Consider the following 8,045-nt stretch of genomic DNA (forward strand, 5'->3'; position numbering starts at 1 on the left):
GAGTAATAAATTGTCTCGCAGAAAGCCTATGAAGAAACACATGGATAAATACCACTACTAGCACTCTGTTCATCCAAAACCAGGTTTCAGAAACAGATTTTACAATAGAAGTTAAAGTTCAGATTTGCATATGCTTAACTCGGCATAACTAATATAATGACTTTCTTAGAATTCGTGTGAAAGGCCAGAGATCAAAAAAGCAAGGGGTAAAGTGAATTTCAACGGACCTGTAAGACACTGTAAAATATAGGGAAGAAAGACTGTTTTTTGCCATATCACAATTTCAGGTGGCCATGACAACAAAAAGAAAAAAGGCAGGCAAGCAAACAAAAAGCTCTATGCAGTTAGTCAGACTTTCAGGATTTTATTTCAGGGGGGTATGTAAAAATTAGTCCTCACTTATTGGAGAACCTGAAAAATTGCCCCTAAATAATAACTTCCTGTTATCAAAGCCATTGCACACCACTCATGAACAAACAAGTGGCATCAGCGTTTTTAGGAAGGTAATGATTGCAAACATCTAAACTCAGTGGCAATTGAACCTGACCTTAGTTTGGCAAATTACTGATAGTGGTAATACAAAACTTTTATACTGCCACCGCAAGCAGTAGGCATTAATGCAGTACTAGACTAAAGATGTGATTTGACTAACTCAGCTTTTACTCTTTGCTCTGAAATGTGAGGCTTTATATCTTCTTTGAGAACGTAGTAGAAGGGGGAAAAACAAAACGAAACAAAAATCTTTGTTACCTCTACCGCAAATAAGAAGTCTTTTCCTAAATTTCATCAGCTGTCTCAGTTAACCACTAATAACTGACAGCAATCAGGTCATACTTTCATGTCTTAATGTTTAAATGAAGTCTTGTACACCTCACACTTAAGAGCTGGAATGAACAGCACAGTCTTCAGTTGCCCTTCTGTATCTAGCGGTCACACTGACTATAAAGTAATGCTACAAAAAAGTAAGGGTTTTAGGTATTTTTATACCTATGATAAGGTTTTTAGCTTAACATTAACATTCTAAACATTCTAAGGTTTTTAGTTTGTTTTTTTTTTTAGCATGTTTAGGTACCCAAATAAGGACTTCAGGAGTTTATGCGTCCATAGTGGAAAGTGTTCTATTAAAAGCCTACAGTATCTAGGAATTCTGAATTTAATCTTACACTGAAACAAAACAACAAAAATGGCACTTTGGAATAACTGACATCGTAAAACAATAAGTAAAATGCATTCTAAAAAAGAACAATGGCAGAGTAACACAATAACAGTAACACAATAACAGTAACAACATTGAAGCTATTGTTTGCACTTTGGTAAAGAGGAAATAGATTTTAGAAGGCCCAGTGCAATTGTTCCTGGTTGGTGCATGCTTGGCTGTCCTGGTTGGTGCATGCTTGGCTGTCCTCTCAATGCTTATCATTTGGGCTCTCCAACTGTTTTGACACATCCCCAACTTCTTCCAATGTTCCCTGACTACTTATGTGACATTTAGAACTTAAGGCAAGGCAACAAGAGTTGTGGATTGCAGAAATTCAGAAATCACTGGGACTGAAGGGGACTCTGTGGAGGAACTATCAGTGTCGAGCTGGTATCTGAGTAAGGGCCATGATAATGAAAAGAGGAAATGGGTGGTCACAAGGTATTAAGAAGAGGTTGCAAGTTGCTGGGATAATAATGAAGAAATTGATCTGGCCATCATTATTGCTTCTTGCCATAAAAGAAAGATAACAGCAGATAGATTGGAGGATGCAACCCAATCACGCTGCAAGAAGTGCAGCAAATAGATGCACATATTTGGCTGTGATATATTTTTTGAGTGCTTAGTAGCACTGGCATGGCTTCCTCTTTAGGAAGAGTGGCAAACTGGAAGAAAAAATTTTGCTAAATCTGCTCAGCCTGCTTTCACTTGAAAAAATTTGTAACTTGAGCAATGAGCTGTACCTCGGCCATGCAAACTGATACACAGGCAATTTATTGCTACTCTTTCTATAACACAGTAGTATCAATGTAGGAAATAAAAATATCAATTATATAGTATAGTATTATATTAATGACATGATTATATTTATGATGCTATATTATGACTATATTTCCTGATTTTAAGAATTAAATTGTCTTTTCATCCATCCCCAATCCCAGATGACAATAAATCATATATCCTGTTGAACATAAAATAAGGATAGCTACTAATGTAGTATTTTTCACCTCAAGAAGAGGTAGGCAGAGAACCCAGTGTTGTTTGCTTTGTATCCCGAAAAATAACATCTTGAAATAAACACAGTGAAAACCAAATAAAACTGTATAATATCTAGAACAAATAAGCTCAGAGTGATAACTCCACCGTATCTTGAGAAGAATAGAGCAAAGGCATGTTGAAGAGCATTCCAACTTCAGTCCAGCTGGTTGCTGAAGGTTCACTAGCAACAACAAAGCAAAAATTCACTTCTAACAACTTATGTCACTGCTACATGACTAATCTGTTTTACATAACTACTCTCTGCTTGTTGTGAAAAGGTAACATGCAAATAAAACAGCTACTTCAGAGAAACAGGTCAAAGATGGTGGCAATTGTTTTTTTTTTCATTCTACATTAGCCATTCTGTGGCTGAAAAAGGTGTTTATTATCTGTGAGTAAGTGTCAGTTATTTCAATAACATGACATTGGCAGTCGTTAGCTATAAAGAACATGTAGAGCAGAGATATGGACGGAGAAAAAAGGTTTGTGGTTAATGAAATTGCACCTGCTTTTCGTAAAACACCTTTTTCATAGTGTGCCAAAATGTCTTCTCTTTTCAGTTCAACTATTGTATCATGTTGCAACAGAAATGTAAGATGAATGCACACATGCAGAAGGGCATTTCAGCAAAAACCTAAAAGGCTTTTCTCAGACCTGTGGCCTGCAATTATGTAGGAGCAAATAGCCAGGTTACTATATCTTGGCAGATTGCACAGGTGCAACTGCAAGGCTGCCATAGTCATGGAGTCGTCAAACCAACATACAACTGGTACTCTGCTTTTCAGTCTTTTTAATGAGTTTGTTTAATGTTTGTCAAAAAGCATTGGGAAGTTTAAGTACACTCTATGTTTTCATCTAGTGCAGTTTACTCATCTGCTGAAAGTAAGGTTTTGAAGCTCTGTTGAAACAGGAATAGTGTCTATTATTTGTTGTTCATTTGACAAAGCTTTCTAGTAGGTTTTATCTAATAAATTTGTGTGAAAGCAACAGTATTATATACTACAGCTGTACTTGTGCAGAAAGATGAAAAAAATTGGTTCCATATTTATTTATTCATCTATTTTTCAACTTTAACTTTACATAGTGACTGAATAGTTGAAAAGTTCATTTAAAAGGTAAAGTTACTGAATGTATATTTGATTGTTTTGCTATTTCCTTTAAGTAGTTTGCTGAAGTACAAAAAAATCCCTGATGTACAACAAATTTGCTGCTGAAACTAGGCTAGCAGCAGGAGTCACCAATAACTTCCTTTCTCATTGGTTCTATGTATAAATATATGTACTTTTCTCTGATAACTTTAGGCTATTCTAAACCAGTTTCTTGTCCTTTCAATATCTGCGTTCTTTAAATGAGCTCTGAGCGCACCTTTCATCTGAAAAGTACTATACTAGAATAGGTTTAAGAAATAAAAATATCTATATAGCTACTCCCTAATCTTTCTGCATGCAAATGCAATTCATGCATATTGCTTGCTGTTTTGTAGTCTTATTTGCTTTTCTTTATTTGAGCTTTTTTTTTTTCTTTAAATATAGCAAGCAAAGGAAGATGATAGAAACCTCCAAGAAGCATGTAGTTGAATCACCCACTCAGCACAAAATCAGTTAAAAAAAATTGCTCTAACAAACCTTTTTCTAACTAGTTTTAGACTTCATGGAATGGACAATCCACTGATTTTTTTGGCAATTAATTCCCATGTCTAATATCAATTAGGAAGTAACTATCAGCTATAGTTAGGAATTTTGTTAGGTTTTTTTGTTTGTTTTGTTTTTCTTAATCCTCCTTTACTGCAGTTTAACTCCATTACTTCTACAAGCTGTTTACAAAAGATTTGGAAAATAGCTTATTCCCTTCAACCTCACAACAACCTTTCATCTATTTGGAGACTATTATCATAACTCTTCTCTTTTGCAGACTAAGCAGTTACAATTACTTTAATCTTTCTTCATATTGTTTTATTATGCTATTATCTCATGATCCCTGATAAAAATGATACTGTATTGCAGTTCTTCAGTATACCAGGTTCTAGAAATCACAGGAAATTCTATGACTTCCTTTTCCCCCCCCCACTAAATTACTCACTTCTATACATATATATATTTTTTTCTTTTGTAACCCTCAGCTCTTCCTGCTACTACCAATCTTTACAGCCAAAACAAGTAAATGTTCCATCAAGAGGATGGAAGTTAAGATGGGTACTTAACAGTCAAATACCCAGTCTGGCAGAGCTTTTTATCCCTTCTTTATAGATTTTTTTTGGCTTATAAATATTACACTTCAAGGAAAATCTACATATTGCTTGACAGTATATGGACCTGAAGTCAAAGGAGCTGTCTCAGATTTGTCTGAGAGAGACACTATAATGTTATTATGGAGTGGTAGACCTTATTTTTTATGGCTTAATGTAGGCTAAACTTAACTGAATACTCTGTTGCATCAAATCTCCTGAGAGTCTTGTAAATTTAAGGTAGTTAAAGCACTAGTGAAGGTGACGCAGATCAAAGCATTATGTTGGAAGCTTTACAAGGAGAAGCACTGTTATTCTTCCAGTCTGTATAAAACAGTAAGGTAAATTTATACAGTTATTTTTTAAAATTATTTTTAAGATAATTTTGTCAACCTTAATTGCTTTCATATATGTGTGTGTGTATATATATACATATATATATATATTCATATAGCATATGAACATATAAACTTTATTCTGCAACTCCGTATTAGCAATAATTATTGCATACTTCAGGCCATTATAATATCTGTCTGCAGGTAAGAACATGTCTAAGATAAAACAGAAAATGGATCTGAAAGTTCGATTTTTTTGGCATATACTGAAATGTATGAGGCCTGATTTGCCCAATTTGGGGGGAGAGGGGTTGTATGACATAAGGCCTGTCCTATTAAAAAGTGAAGGAGACAGGGAATGAGCCGTGTCAGTACGGTGGTGAGAGGCAATTAGCACCCTTTACTTGCTTTTCTATCAAATTAAGTCATTATTTGATCTGTTAACTACCATTTTCCCTTAGCAGTCAGGATAAATAAGTTTACAAAAAGGCTAATTTTAAAAATACATATAAATGATAAGATTTGCTTTTTGTACATTACGTGCTGTAATGAGAAGAAACAAAGTATGATCAGAGTCATTATTCACCCTAAAAGTCACCACTGTGAAAGTACACCTGTCACATCCAGAAGAAATAAGCTCTTAAATAGTCCATTTTTATTGTAAATGGCTGGGGAATTTTCAGACTCTTGGTCCAAACTGAAGAGGCATTCAGATACTGCAGTGATAGAGGGCCTGCAGAAAGTCAGGGTAAAAGTTAGATCTAGATAAGCATTGCTTTGTCATACTGTAGGCTCCCTATTCTATATTCTGTTTATATCAGAGAAAGTATCACTGTGAATCAAGCAATAGTTATTTTTCCCTTTTATTTTTCATTTGAATCAGTTATTTGTGATGAATATTTTGCGAAAGAACAAGTTTTGTTTAAAAATCGGGAAGGAGTACTGCTGGGAATGTGATCACCTGAACTTTTAAAGAATCAGCTAAAATTCTGGCTATATATTTATGTATTCTTAAGTACCATATTGTAAATAATGAAAGGAAATGAAATATAGAATAAAGGAATTATCTCTAACTAGCTTTGTCAAAACTTGCTCTTCTGAGTGGCCTGTCATTCGTACACAATCAGCTTTACCATAGAACTGCTGATACAGACCTGTTGCAAGGGCTGCTTTGCACTGTCAACTTTAGAAGTCTAAGCTTTTATAAAGAGTTGCACAGCATTTACCTTATGTAAAATATCTGTTCTTATGGATGAAATATTTACCATTCTTACAAAAAATGTAAAGAATGTAGGATCCAGATGTGCAAGAGTCTCATCTGCAAATCCCAAGACTCTTGAATGATGTGTAGAACAGTTCACAGGATACCTAATATCAGTCAACCTTCTGGGGAAATTTGATACGTAACGCTAATGAAGTCACTCAGGTTGCTGTAAAAATTATTACTTGATTTGCAATCCACCTTACAAATAGAAAATTACTCTCATAAATTAGTAATATCTGGTAACTGCTAGGGAGAGTGCAAAGCTCTTGAGCCAAATGTCTCTCTAGATAGGAATATTCCTTTATAAGCTAAATCTTACAAATGCTGCTACTTGTTGTGATAGTAAATTTCTCTCAGTAGAATCTGTGCTATTTAAACAGAGGACTATATATGCCAGAAAGTCCTCAAAATATCAAAACAGTGTTTCTTATTAAGACAATTTGCTTTTCTGCTTTTCGTCAGGGATTCTCGGAAGTCCTTGAGCAGCACTCCTGCAGTCACCAGGAAAATCTCATCATAGCCTCTGTGGAGGCTTAACATTTCCTTCTTCAAAGCCTGAATGTTGCTTATTCGTTTTCAGATTCGGATGGCCATTTATAGGGCTTGCAAAAAAAGTAACCAGTTTCTAGTATAATTATTTATTGTTATTAGTACTTCTAATACACTAAATTACAATAAATACATATTTTTCCATTCATGCTTATCATTTAGGCATTTTGAAATACCTTCTATTAAAATAAAGGTATTAAATCTTTGTGCTTTTATTTACAATATGATTATCTTTTTTGTATAGGATAATTTTAGAACTATATTTGCATTAAAATGTGTGTGTATGTATATATACACATATGTATATATACCTATAAATATACCATGTGGTGCAAACTAATAAAAGATCTAGAATTTGCTTCAGTTATGCAGTTTTGATATTTTTAGCATACTTCTTGCAAATCTCTAAACAGTAAGGAAATGAAAGTTAAGTAGATGACAATCAAAGCTAAGATATATATGTATATATAGTATTTTTAGCTATGGCAGTCTGCCACAGAATGACTTCATCATAGAAAGGAAATTTACCCGAGAAGTGGTAGACCCAAATGCAACCACTGTTTTTCATCACATTGAAAACAACTTCTATCTACTTCCTATGTCAGATGTAAGTATATCAGCTGGGATGCTGATATACTTACAGCATCTAAATGCATGATACCCACGCATTTAGAATTTCCTAACACTCTTGATTTTAAAATTGCAGTCGCATGAATCTTCCTAACAGGTAGATGCACTTAGGCATGTAAATAAGAATTTTCGTTACACTTTATTTAGCATCCATGCATAAGTATAAGCAGTTAATTAATTGCTGCAACACAATTTGCAGGTCATACTGAGTAAATCTCTTTTGTTATTAAAGCAGGGGGGGCAACTATGACACAGCTATTGTAGATCGAAGCTGTTATTCCATTACTATCTGTAACGTTAGCAAGAACTGAATTATAACATTGGAAAATAATTTCGTATGCTCAGTCTAACACTTTCCTTTTAGCTATTCCATTCACATGGGTCACTTGACAGCTAGCTTTTAGACTAAGTCTTGCTGTTCAGCTACATCCTCCCTCAATGATCAAAGAGGTGATGAGCATCTCCGTGATGTTTAATACTTTAATGCTTTAAATATCTCAGTGACTTAAATACTGCATCAGATCATAGGACCAGTGATGACAAACTGAGATGCTCCTCCTCTGAAGGATGTGCCACAGCAATCCACAAAGAGAATAGATGAGCATTTCATACCAGACGCGAGCTCAGGATCTCCATCTACAGAATCTGATTTTGTCTTTTCTGCTTTCCCTGATTCAATGAACAATTTAGTATGCTTCTGATTGATACTCTTGTTGATGTTCTGATTGAACAGATTAAGCAACCATTCTGAGCGAATCAAAAAACAAATACAAAACATATATCCTACTACATTTTTGAGAACATCAA

Source organism: Struthio camelus, chromosome 1 (assembly GCF_040807025.1).
Source record: "Struthio camelus isolate bStrCam1 chromosome 1, bStrCam1.hap1, whole genome shotgun sequence".
Taxonomy (NCBI): domain Eukaryota; kingdom Metazoa; phylum Chordata; class Aves; order Struthioniformes; family Struthionidae; genus Struthio; species Struthio camelus.